Below are 13,772 nucleotides of genomic sequence, written 5' to 3'. Positions count from 1 at the left end.
TGTCCCCTGGGTCCCAGACTAGAGTAGGCTGGAAGCCACAGACTTCCTCACATAACTTGCTTTGGTGACTATGGTAGCATTTCTCCTCTAGGCCACTAAAGACTACTCAATCAGCAGCTGTAATATGCAGAACCACTAAATGGGGGCACTTTAGCTGATAGATCCAGAAGTTTTTGGCAAATCCATTTTCTTTGCTACGTAAATGTGCCAAGAGTTCTTAAGGCCAGAGTAGGAAGCTTGAGTCTTTGGGACCCCCTTGAGCAGACTGGGGGGAAGGGATGCTGGAAGAGATCTCTGTATTGTCCACACATGAAATCTCACAGTAATAGATTCTTCATAAATCTCACTTATTTATGTGAGACTCACTCTTTGCACTGAAAGTTTGGAAAAGAATATACTCAGCGAATTATAAAATGAGGTTTGATCACAAAAATTGAGGTCCTATTGTTTCTATAGCAGAATGGGGCTTTGGGGGGATATATTGCAATGAAAAAGCATCACATTTTGGTAAGTGATAGACACGTGAGACTTCATTCCTTCACAATTACCGGGGGGAAGTTTCTTAGAAAGTTATAGAAAACTGGTCAATTATCCCTATTTATTCGCACTGTTTGATTATGCTTTATTTCCCATTTAACTTTCTATTAATAAACTTGGTGCTGAGACAAAAGGATTTTTATGCTACTAATGTACACTGTGGTCTAGTTTCCAGAATATTTTAATTACTTGCTCTTACATTGGCTTAAAATTGTGAACCAGAAACCTTTTGGGACCTTTCACTTAATCTGAGCTGTTTCCAAGTCTATTGCTTTTGCTACCATTCCCAGTAGAATTTTTTCACCCTCCTCTTTTTTTCCCAGGTAATCCTTGTGAAATCTTTGTAGGAAAACAGGTGCATTTAGCTGTACTATTCTTGCAAATTAGGTTACTCCCTGTAGCTCCATGCCATCTTTCATTCTCTTCTTCACCATCTTCAAAAGCATTTAGGTTCCCATCTGTACATAGGACTGTGCTAGACCCTAGGCAAACAATTTAATGGAAATAAATCCTGCCCCTTTGGGACTTCATGTCTATGTTGATCAGAAAAACCTGATGGCTATAACACACAACTTCCAAATCTCAGTGGGTTAACACAATAGAAGTTTTTTGTTTTTTGTTTTTGGTTTTTTTCCCATTTATTTCACAATCTAGCAAAAGTTGGTAGGGGTTGGGGTCCATGCATACATTTAGGGATCCACATTCCATCCATTTAGTACCAGCTGTGTCCCGTAAGGCTTCAGAGGCTTCTACTGCAAGCCCTGACTACAGCCAGCAGAAAGGAGGAAAGACAGCATGGATGGAGCACACAAGAGGCTTTTAAGAGATCAGGTCTGGAATTTACAGTCTTATCTAACTAGTCAAAATAATAAATAACCCTAGCTAGTCAAAATAACCGTTCCTGTATTGTTTGTTGTTGTTTAGTCACTGAGTTGTGCCTGACTCTGTGACCACATGGACTGTAGCCTGCCAAGATCCTCTGTCCATGAGATTCTCCAGGCAATAGCACCAGAGTGGGTTGCCATTTCTTTCTCCGGGGGATATTCCTGATCCAGGGATTGAACCCATGTCTCCTGCGTCTCCTGAATTGCAGGTGAATTCCTTGCCACTGAGCCACCAGGAAAACCCCTGCTATATACTGGTAGGCATATGGCAAATCTGATTTGATCAAGTTATAGAATCTCAGTGAAGGGAATATGGGAAATATCATTTTTGAAGTTTCCTGTAAATATAAAATTATTTAATTATAATAGTTAAATAAAACTTGAAAAAATGAGATGATAGCCTGAATGGGGAAGCAAAGTTAATGGCAGAGACAGAATGTCAAGGGTAGAAAAGATATTTTATTTTATTTATTTAAAATATTTATTTATTTATTTGGCTACACCAGGTCTTAATTGCAGCATGTGGGATATTCAGTCTTCATTGCAGCATACAGGATTTTTTAGTTGCAGCATGTGGGATCTATTTCCCTGACCAGGGCTCGAACCGGGGCCCCCTGCGTTATGAGTGCAGAGTCTTAGCCACTGGACCACCAGGGAAGTCCCTAGAAAAGATATTTTAGATCATCTTAATTTAACAAAGCATTTGGAAGAAAAAGATAAAGGCACAGAGAGACAAATCAAATAGTCAAATATTCAGACAAAATAAACCGTACCTGCCTCAAAATGAAAGGTTTATTGTTCTTAATCCAATACTTCTGTCCCAGATTATTCTTGGAGCATTTTTTTTTCCCGTGAATTGAAGAGAGGGGGAGAATTCAGACATAGATGTGGTAACAACTCTATAATAAATTTATGTAACACTTCCCAGGGCTATTAATCTTAATTTTCTGGTTAATTCCTAATCCATTATCTACAATTCCCCCATATACTACACACACACACACACACTCTCTCTCTCTCTCTCTCTCTCACACACAAACATCTTGCCCTTTTCTCCTCAACATGCTATCCACAATCTTCCAAAATAAGTAGAATGAAACTCAATAAATTAAGTAGCCTGCAAAAGTTTCATGGCCAACAATCGGCAAAGTCTGACTTGAAACCTCCATCCATTTAATAGCAAAACTCAAGCTCTTTCCATTACACTCTGGTGCTTTCTTCTCTGAGGAGTGGGAAAGCCCCTGAGAAAGGTGAGAGAAGGAATATCTAGAAGCAGTCAGCTGAGTGAGTGCAAAATATTTCTCAGGGCACCAAAGAATTGTAATTTATGCCCATAAATTTCTGTAGAGCTGCAGTTCTTAAGTGAGTGAATCTGAGGTACAGTGGGCTTTCTGTCTGTAGTTTTAGGATCTGTCCTTTGGTAAAAGGATTTAAATTGCTTATTTTATTCCCTTGGCTAACTTTTTGCATGATCAAAATATTCAGTTAAATGATATGTTAATTTGATGAGACCATGGCACTCTATCTTGCTTCAGCCCTCAATGTATGTAATAGTATCACTGACCATTGTATCCTTCCTCTGCGCCTAGTAGTATAATACATTACATTTATTATTTCTATTTCACACCACAACTTTGGAAAGGAAATATCTCCATTTTACAAAAGAGGAGTCTAAGGACCTTTTACCTGTCCCATACCTTCAAAGTCAAATGTAAAATGGATACAATTTATAAGATGTAGTTAGTATAAAAACATATTTATATTAAATAGCACTGCCAAAGGTAGGCGTGTCTCTTCTAACGGATTTCCATCACCATTTCATTTCATACACTTGTGCAACCATTTCCGGGTACCATATAGGAAAATGTCTGTTAAGTTAGAGACCTTTGCAATAATCTATTTAGTTACTACAAACCTAGTAGAAATATAAAGAAGGAAATGAACTGCAGTTGACCTTGTGGAATTCTTCACCTTTCCATTCTTCCCTCCATTTCCTCTCGATGTTGAAACTGTGGTTTCCTGGTTTTCTTAGTGTCTCTGTGAGTCCACTCTGACCCACCTGATGGTCCCTGGTGATACAAAGAGCCCTCACAGAAGGACCCTGAGGCAGTAGCTCTTTCATTTCAAGTGAAGGCCTTAACAGCACCTAGTTGGACTCAGGTCTTTGGTCCATTAGCATTGAAGGCACTTTGCCTTCTCCTTACCAATCAGAACTCCATCAGTTATCAGTGGAACTGAATAAGATCATAGCTGATCGCCACATGCTCCTTACTGGGCCTATATTGTTAAAAGCATCTCTGAATCCACAAGTCTGTTGATTCATTTATGCATTGAGAATGCAGAGTCTTAGCCAGTGGACCACCGCGGAAGTCCCTTGTTGATTCATTTGTATCTACAAATACTTCTCTCTTTGGCAGAGTATTAGTTGACAGGATTTCCTGTATGATGAGGACGATGATTTGCAAAATGCTCTTCATACTCATATGTATATCACTGTTCTTTACCATAGGGAAGTAACGGAGGGCACTCTTCCCAGTCCAGTGTCGAATAGAAATAAAACAATCTATTGTAATGAAATGCAGACTATTATTTTGTTTTGCCTCCTGGTCGACTATTCAGGCTGAGTTAATTTCTTACTGATAACAGCTGATGTAGTGTCTTCAGTATTTCATTGGCACAATTTGAAAGGGAGCACACCAAATGAGAGAAATTAAGGCATAACCAAGTTGACTGTTCTAAGTGCTTTAATGAAACTGTCTAGTATATGTAAGTTGGAATCAAGTTCGGTACAGTAGTGAGACTCATATATTCCATTCCTTCAGAGTTATTTAGTGAAAAAGAAGCTACAGTTCAGGAAAAAGGTAAAGACTGCTTCCCATGTAGTGACTAATATTCTTCTCCATTCCCCATGGTGTGGCTCATGCTTATAAATATTAAAAATCTGGTACAACCAAGCATAATCAACCAACACTTACTCAGCTTCTACCAAGTACCAATCATAAATGCTAGGGAAGTGAATTAGACACAGTCCCTGTCCCGTTTAAAAGCAAGAAGCAGGTAAATAGAGACTTTATACATAAATAGAAATTCATAAAACTACAGAGAGGGAGCGGTTATCTATAGACACTGGAATTTGAAAATTGGATAGGATTTCACCTAGAAGAAGGGCAATTGAGTACATTATTTATGCAAGAAGTACAGAATCTATAGAGGCATAATGGTGAACCAACAGGGTATGTTCAGGGAACTCTAAAAATTAGCTGTCTTTTTTTTGAAGTTATGAAAAATATTTATACAATTCATATTTAAAAATAAAAATTTGGACTCAGAAGACAAACCTATAAGCATCATTATTTTAAAACTTCTTTTTCAATAATTAATAGGAACAAGAAACAGTCTCTCGGGATATAGATATTTGAAAAACTTCTCAAGTTAACCAACATGACTTACTTGACATTTCTAAAGCTCTATACTTAACAGTAACAAAAACACTTTCAGTTGCAGTATACATAGAACTTCTATCAAAATAAACCATATGAAGATAGCTTCTTTTAATTACTAGAGGGAAAAGGGCTGAAGTGAGTGTGGAGATATGGTAGGAAACATTGCTGAAGAGATAACCAGAAACTAGACGGTATGGAAACAGACAGAATTCACTGGCTACTCAGCACTATGTTAGGTACCATGTGGGATACAAAAACATCTTTAGACTTTTTGCTGCTCTTGAAGAATTTATGATCAAATTGAGATGAGAAACCAACACACATGAAGAAATGAAGAAGAAGTCAATGATGAGTTACAGACTCTAACTGCAGTTGGGATTCAAAGAAGGTACAGAGATCAATACAGTCTGGAATAACCAAAGAATTAAGAGAAAGTTGAATTTGAGCTGCTCTTTGAAGAATGGGAAGACTTAGCTCAACAGCTCTTAACCAACCAGTACTACCCCCTAGCGGACATTTGGAAAGGTGTAGGTTGATTTTTAGATGTCACAGTGGGAGGGTGAGAGGGTCATTTTAGGAATTGCCTTGTGATGCATAGAAGAGACCTACTCAACAAAGAATTGTCCCTCTCAGAAGTCTAGTAGTGCTCCCACCCAGAAGCACTAACTTCATAAATAGGGGGCAGAGAGGGTAGATTCCAAATGGTGAAAACAAAACAAATATAAGAATTATGGAGATGTATCACTCTGGGTCATTAACAAGATTAATTAATTCAGAAATAAATCCTACTCAATTTTAAAAATTGATTAATTTTTGCAACTTATATCAGAAATTACATGGTTAAATAGGGCTTTTTATGGGATTGCAATCTCAAATATCATTAGGGATTAGAGAGTAGAAACAGTATCTCAGGGATTTAACCAGCACTCATCCCTCAGTCCCATCACTTCCCTGGTGGCTCAGGAGGTAAAGTGTCTGCTTACAATGTGGAAGACCCAGGTTCAATCCCTGGGTTGGGAAGATCTCCTGGAGAAGGAAATGGCAACCCACTCCAGTATTCTTGCCTGGAAAATCCCATGGATGGAGGAGCCTGGTAGACTACAGTCCATGGGGTGGCAAAGAGTCAGGCATGACTGAGCAACTTCACTTCACTTCACTGCATCCTTCAGTGCTGCAAGGTCACTCTGGATGCACGCAGCTCAGCACTGTGGCTGTGTTATCCCCTCTCCAAGCAGTATGTGCCTACTTTCTGTTTCTGGCCATCCACCCGGGGGTGCATCAAACTGTCTAAGTCAACTGTCTGTGTCATTCTGATCTTAAGGCTTCTGCCTGCCCTTGGCTTCTGTTTACTGCCTTTACTGTTTACTCTCAGATTTCTCCTGCCTTCCTAACTGTCATGTATCTACATCTCCCTTTCACATGCCCCTAGACTGGGTATCTGATCACTTTGTTCCATGACTCTGTCCCTGAGAGGCAAGCCCTTAGGCTCCATGGGCTTGTGGGTCATTGGCTGACTTGTGGTTTGCTTGCTCTAGAGCCTCTATAGTCAGGTCGTCCCCCATCAGTTTGCTGTGAAGGATCAAGATGGTCATAAGCACAGGGAAACTCATGTACAAGTGACAGGGCCCCAGCCTTATCGACAAAGGCAATGGCTTTCCAACAAGGACTCTGGCTATGCTGAAATAAGGTTCAATGAAAGTGGAATTACAGGATCTGCTACTCGCAGTTAAAAAAAATCAAGTGCCAACTTTGCTGAGCACATGGTATGGAATAAACTGTTCACCATTTAGAACTCTTCCGTCCCATTTATGCATATAGATTATGGTTACTCTCAAGTTCAGGTGACACTACTTTCAAAATAAGGGTCATGCATTTACTTCATTTCAAAGTCAACAACTACAAAATTTATCTCATAGATTTCTACCAACACTAAATTGCCCTCCAAACTTCTCTATTTCCAACCATTGTAGTAGGAATTTTATAGGGAGTATAGAATTAATTGTTGAGGGAAATATATCATGGCTGTGAACTGCAAGTATTCTATGCTTCACTTACTAAGAGTGCCCCCGGGTCAAGTCTGATGGAAAGAAACACCTTAATAACCACATAAAACAAATTTTATAACCTGATGGCCCACCAGCCAAATTGGGCCGAGAAATATTTTTCATTTTGATGAACACTGTCTATTATAAATATTTGAATTAGAATGACATGTGAATTAGGATTTCAGTGGTCTCAACCAGTCCAGAAAGGTGTAGCTAAAAAAGAAGCCATAAACAAGTTCCAATTTGCAAGAGATGAAGTACAGGTATGTAACACTGGACAAGGCCAGATGATGAGGTCAGGTGGGTGACATTTTATTTGGCCTATGATTTTAAATACTAACACTTCACTCCTTTTAAGGTGATCATGCTCACCAGCCACTGTCTGACACCTACAGTCACACACTGTCTCTTTCGCCTGCATGTAAGCCTGGTCTAGTGGGAAAAATAAATGTGCACTTAGAAGTCTAATTAAAACACACACTATCAGCAACACAGTACTGAAAGCCCCATTAAGCATCTTATGAATGCCCAAGAGTGCCCCTGACCATGTTTGGAGTGACACATTTTGGCTCGGTTGGTGAAAATTAGGATCAGGCCCTGGACACTGGAGAATACACACTGCATCCCATATGGCCTGGTGTGTAGGTGGACTGCTCCCTGGGTGCCTGAAACTCAGTGAAAAAGCTTTGGGTAGGAATTAGAGGAAAATGATGGAGAATGCAAATTAGCACACTATGGATGGATCTGCATCATGTATGGCCACATTATGGATTGGATTCAACTGTCAGATGGCTATGTATTATTCATGATCAAATTCAGGGTAAAGATACCAGATGGCAAAGGCATATTCATGGTCAGATCTTAGTTGTTAGATTAATTATAAATCTACATAAGAATTGGATAATAATAATTTAGACTGCTCTCAAAAGAATACTCTGTAGGTCATCTAATCAAAAGTATTTTTAAAATAAGGCATATAGGTTATTAGGTGACATTAAACATTTTATGTTGCCATAAGTTATTTTCCAAAAAGACTTTCCAGTAACATACAACTTTTTTCAGATTTCACTAACCTGTGGCTTTGGTCTTAATTTTTGATAGAGCTGGTGGTAGCAGTGCCATTTTGTTAAAGGACTGCAGATGATTTACGTGAACCAGAATGTCAAGGGAGCAGCAAAACTCTGTAGACAAGAGAAATGTTTTGTCTGCGTAGCTACGACTCATCATGTACAAAAAGGCTGTGTGATTTCAGGTTCTGCCTAAGTGTCATCAGCATTATGTGGGCTGGACATTTTTGGATTCCCTCTCTAACCTTCCACATCTTGCTTTGTGCCCAGTGAGGCTCACCTGGAAGCCTTGCATCAGTGAGCTCACTTGTCCTCTGGATTTCAGCTGCTTGGCCAATGACGGGTATCAGTGGGAGATGGGGTGGGGCGGAGTGGATATTCTGTTTAAATCCCTCCCTGTATTATCTCCTCTGCAAAGGACACTGCTCCTGTTAAGGGGTCCTCTCCACACAACTTTCTCTCTGAATTCTGGAAGCTTCGGTTGTGGTTTTCTGTTGTTACCAGCCTTGGGGTTGTTTGATATTATCCTCTGTGGTTTCTCTATATTCTGCCCACAGCCTTGTGAACAGTTCTTTTATTAAGTTCTTCTTAAATATCCATCTATACAAAAAAGAAGTAATACCTATAGTGAGTGGGAAAAAAGCCCCAGAGGAGACAGAGTTCAAGACACATGGAGAACACAGTTATGGTGGCAAAAAAGATCACAGAATGTTTGTTGTTGTCCATCACTGAGTCAGGTGCTGAGAATGAATGAGAACTGAAGACCGAGAAAGAAGCACTATGAATTAGAGAGACTTAGTTGCTGCCATGGGTCTGTGCCGTATGGGCTGTGGGGCTATGGGCATAGGAGAACGTGCAGATGACTAGGATTTAGCTTAAAAAGTGTTATGATGGGGAAGTACAGGGTTCCATGGGACCCAGTGGAGGGGCAAGCATCACAGTCTGGTGAGAGAACAGGGCAATGAAGGTTTCACAGAGAAGTGACCTGTGAGTCTTATGAGGGATGCATAGGAATTGGCACATTAAGTGGTAGGAAAATGTGGTTCAGGTAGTGTAACATGTGCAAAGGCCTGCTGCTAAGAGAATTCCTGGAAAAGAGGTTCACTGGTGTTGATCATAGTAGTTAGAGGGAACTAGAAGGCTGAAAAGCTAAGTCAAGGTCATATAAGCTGAGTTTGTAAATCCTGTTAAGGAATTCAGATTTTTCCTCCCATCAGAGCATTAGAGAGACACTGAGAGCTTCAAATATGGAGAAGAGGTGACCCAGTTTCAGGGGTCACTGATCCTTGGTCAGAGATTGCTGTCTGCTCTGGTTTTCCTGCATGAATGAAAAGACTGCTCTCTGTTTCGAGTGAGTCTCTAAGGCAGTCAGCATGAGGTGGAACTCACACGGGCCTGTGGGTGTTGTTCATGATCCCTGATTAAGAGCCAGGCCCTCCAGGGATCTCAGTAGTTCCTGTCACTTACAGTGCTTGGCTGTTGTTTGTCAGTATATTTACACTTTTTGCCCAAATCAAAGTAATTTGTATTCACTTTTTCATCTTGCTCCCTTCAGAGTTTTGCCCTGTTTTGAAAAGAACCCAAGATACTGTTCAATGGAGATGGTAAATTTTCCCTGTGTGACAGTATAAGTAACTGGCATTTCTTTTTAACCAACCTCTATGCTTTGTTTCCTTTGCGTTTTCCATTCTATACATTCCAGCCCTGAGCTGAGATAGTGGCTCAGGATATTTAGCTGCCTTGGATAGATCTGGAAAACTTGACTTTGAATTTCACCATGTGATGTAATGGGCTTCCCTGGTGGCTCAGTGGTAAAGAATTCACCTGCAATGCAGATGTGGGTTCGATCTGATCCTTGGGTTGGGAAGATCCGCTGGAGAGGGAAATGGCAGCCCACTCCAGTATTCTTGCCTGAGAAAAACCATGGACAGAGGAGCCTGGCGGATTACAGTCCATGTGGTTGAAAAGAGTCAGACATGACTTAGCACTGAACAACATCGATATAATTAGGCCTTGCTGAACTCGGGGACCCACAACGTTCATAAGAAAGATATTTCCAGGCAGGAGGAAAGCAGGAGAGATCGCCTTGTAAAATGTGAATGAATACAGAGCTCAGACCTAGGCTGTATCTGTATGTGCAACTGTCTAGAGAAGTTACTTAAAATATGCTTACTGTATAAAAGAGGAAGGTGCTTGGCTATTATTTATAACTGAAGCAAAATGTTCATGAAGTAATAGCTACTCTTATATGTTCATCTTCTTCTTTCTTTTCTTTCCCTCTCTTTTTTTTTTTCCAAGTCACTCTGTTGAAAAAGTATGCTGGTTACATAACACTAAAATGATTTCAGAACTCACTAATGATTGGGTTTTTAACTTGCAGTTGGAGAAACATTGTTATAGAGGATTTAACCAAAATGTACTTTTCCTATCTCTCACTGTGGCAAAGAAACTATTTCTACCTGACTATGGAGTTACGAAGTTCTACCTAATTGTTGGGGTGTCTGAAAATTGGTGAAGATTTATGCAGAGACTCTTGCCTCATTGGAAAGGTAGCAATTTAATTTTTTTTGAAGCTCTATCTTTTCTTATTTTCGCATACATTGACACATTTTATTCTTAAGAGGAAAACATTTTAATTACTGCCGTTTTTCAGGGAGACAGTAATCTACCTAGTGTCACACAACGCAATGTTGGAGATAAAACAAAATTCAGGTTTGACGGATTCCAAAGCCCAGATTTTGGAACTTCCTGGTGGTTCAGTGGTTAGGATGATGGTTCCACTGCAGGGGGCACAGGTTCAATCCCTGGTTGGGGAACTAGAATACCACATGCTGTGTGGTGTGGCCAAGAAATAAAAACAAAAATACTAAAAAACAAAGCTCATATCCTTTTATATTCTGCCTTCTAGTGAGTTATCTACTTTCCACCTTCCATGCATAGGCTTGAAACCTTATCTTTATGTGATTATGAGATGGAAAGCTCTTGAATCCCACTGTATTCAGGAGATATTTTGTTCTGTTTGATAGCTACCTATGGGTTCCTTCCCATGAGGAATCTATTTTCAGTTCACATTCGAGTCAGAGAGTTATTCCTCTCAATTGTTATGGTGGACATATTGCTGGTCTAACTCTGAAACAGCTTGCTAGAATTCAGAATGCTGAGATAAGAGAGAGAAAGCTGCAGGACTAGGCACATAGAAAAAACTGCCATTCCTGTGTTCTAAAGTAATTGGAAGCACGAATTTTAAAGATTCTATTGAAAGGAGCTGTTCCACTTAGCATTTTTGTTAATTGTATCTTAGACTTCAAAATAAGTGAATGAGTAGAGACTTGAGAATTTTTCATGTGCCATGGTGGAAACATAAAAACCTTTTCAGTCCCAGCTGTTGTGGAGTAAAACCATGGAAATGAGGGAACCTGGGAAGAGGATTGGAACCATAAGGCAAGAAGAAAATAAACCTGGGAGAACAGATCAGAACAAAGACATCTTTCCTTAGCTTTCTGGGCTAAGAGGTTTCCTCCAATTCCTTTTTTTTTTTTTTTTTAAGATTTATTTATTTATTTTGGCCACACCAGGTTTTAGTTGTGGCATGTGGGTTCTTTAGTTACAGCGCGTGAACTCTTAGTTGCAGAGTCCTAGTCACTGGACCATCAGGGAAGTTCCTCCTCCAGTTTTTTAGTGAAGGAAGAATTAGAAATTGATAGGAGAACCTCAGGGGCTTCCCAGGTGGTTCTAGTGGTAAAGAACACATCTGCCGATGCAGGAGACTTAGACACAGGTTTGATCCCTGGGTCAGGAAGATCCCCGGGGGGAGGACACAGCAACTCACTCTAGTGTTCTTGCCTGGAGAATCCCACGGACAGAGGCGCGACAGGCTACAGTCCACAGTGTCGTGCAGTGCTGGACATGACTGAAGCGACATAGCACACACCCCAGGAGAAGCTCAGTGTAGGTGTCGGTCATGTCTGATCATACTTCAATAAGTGAGCATTCAGTGTCACATGCCTCTCCTGCACAGTGGACTCAGCCTTTCTCTCAAGGTATTTGTGTGGCATTTTTAAATCATAAGTCTAGGACCCAAATCAAAATAGACAAACCTATTCTGAACAGATTCTGTCTTGTTCTAGATGAATATAGGTTGTCCTTGGCAATCAGCAACTCTAACTTTAAAACGTTTCCCTTCCTATTGTCGTCTGAACATATTTGTACCCCTACAATTCATGTTGAAATCCTAATCTCCAGAGGTGGTGGTTTGTACAGATGTCTTTGGAGAGTACTTCAGTGAAACTCTCATGATTGGAAGTGGTGTCTTATAAAAGAGACTCTTATAAAAGAGCCCTACACCTTCTACTATATGAGGACACAGTGAGAGTGTGTGATCTGGGCAAGGATCCTACCTACCCATGCTTGGACTTCCAGCCTCTAGAACTATGAACAATCAATTTCTATTGTTGATAAGCTACCTAGTCTCTGATGATTTTTCACAGCACCCAGACTGAGATACTTCCCTTAGAACTTGAATTATTTGAGATTCTCAGCATCAGCCTTCAGGAGGGAAACTCATAAATGTATGTTTTTCATGCTTGTTCTCTGCAACATTGTGAAGTGGGCATTGTGTGTTGCTTGCTAGGTCTCCTCGTTCTCTTTCTCCAGGAATCTCTTTTATTTCAATCTTATCTTTCTGAGGAGCCTCAATTCTTGAGGAGCTACTTTTTCCTCTGTGCTGGCTTTTGACTATTATTTTCCTCCAAAAGCATAGCTGTGTATGTTGTAGTGTCTCAGAAATAGGGTTAATCTCTTTAGGACTTTTGTAAAGATATTCATGCATTTAGAATAACATTTCTTGTGAAAAACATCTTCACTTTAACTGACGCCTTCTATGCCCTAACCCATGGGTTAGACATAATTAAGCCAATGCTTTCATTTCTCAATCCTGATGAAGGATCTCAGGCTCAAAGAAGTTGTTAACTTGTCCTAGTTCCTCCTCAGAAGGAATATCCTACCAGCCAAAATTTTAAGTTTCTTGTTCCATCATTAAGACACATTTTTCTAGGAGGAAAAAAGGACAAGATATTGTTCTGAGCTTCCTGTATTTTCATAGGGATTGTTAGTGATTTTATTCTGGTTTGTATTGGAGCACTGAAACTTGGTTTGCCATGTATTGTGAGGATTAAAAGGACACAAGACTGGAACACTTCAGTTAAATATATTAAGTTTTGTTGCTGCTCCATGTTCATTACTTATCTGGAGATTCTGTGAGATAGACAGATTAAATATAAGAAGAAAATGGGAAAAGAAACAAACCAACATCTTCCGAAAGCTTACCTATTTCACGGGCTTATGCACACAGTCTCACTTAATTCTCAGTCAATATTTTAGTTGAGTATTATCTACATTTTATAGAAGAGGAAATTAAGGCTCACGTAGTATTTTGTTCATGGCCACATAGATCATAGAAGTAGGATTTAAGTTTGGTTTTTGCTGTCTCTAAAGTTCATACTCTTTCCATTAATCCATGAAAACCTCTAACTTTCACAAACTTACAATTCAGATGGGGAGTATTTCTGACACTAAAAAGGAAATAACATATATTATGAAGCAATATATATTAGATGTCTAAGAAATGAGGGATCAGTTATATTGAGATAAGATGGGATAAGTAAACCGGAGTTGATTTCACAAATAAAACTCTTCTAGTATTCTTGCCTGGAAAATCCCATGGATGGAGAAGCCTGGTAGGCTACACAGTCCATGGGGTCTCAAAGAGTCGGACACGACTGAGCGACTTCACTTTGA

At 39.8% G+C, this 13,772-nt stretch overlaps 1 non-coding gene and 1 pseudogene across 1 annotated transcript; one reads left to right on the top strand and one right to left on the bottom strand.

Annotated features, from left to right (window-relative positions):
• LOC101904376 (small ribosomal subunit protein uS3-like) overlaps window positions 1-13,772 on the top strand; it is a 208,253-nt pseudogene that overhangs the window by 64,822 nt on the left and 129,659 nt on the right.
• On the bottom strand, window positions 2,006-2,078 carry TRNAM-CAU (transfer RNA methionine (anticodon CAU)). Its single transcript has one exon. It is a non-coding gene; the product is annotated as a tRNA-Met (tRNA).

This window comes from Bos taurus, chromosome 11, assembly GCF_002263795.3.
Source record: "Bos taurus isolate L1 Dominette 01449 registration number 42190680 breed Hereford chromosome 11, ARS-UCD2.0, whole genome shotgun sequence".
Lineage (NCBI taxonomy): Eukaryota > Metazoa > Chordata > Mammalia > Artiodactyla > Bovidae > Bos > Bos taurus.
The sequence above is the reverse complement of the archived record's forward strand: the minus strand, read 5'-3'. Positions and strand labels throughout refer to the sequence as shown.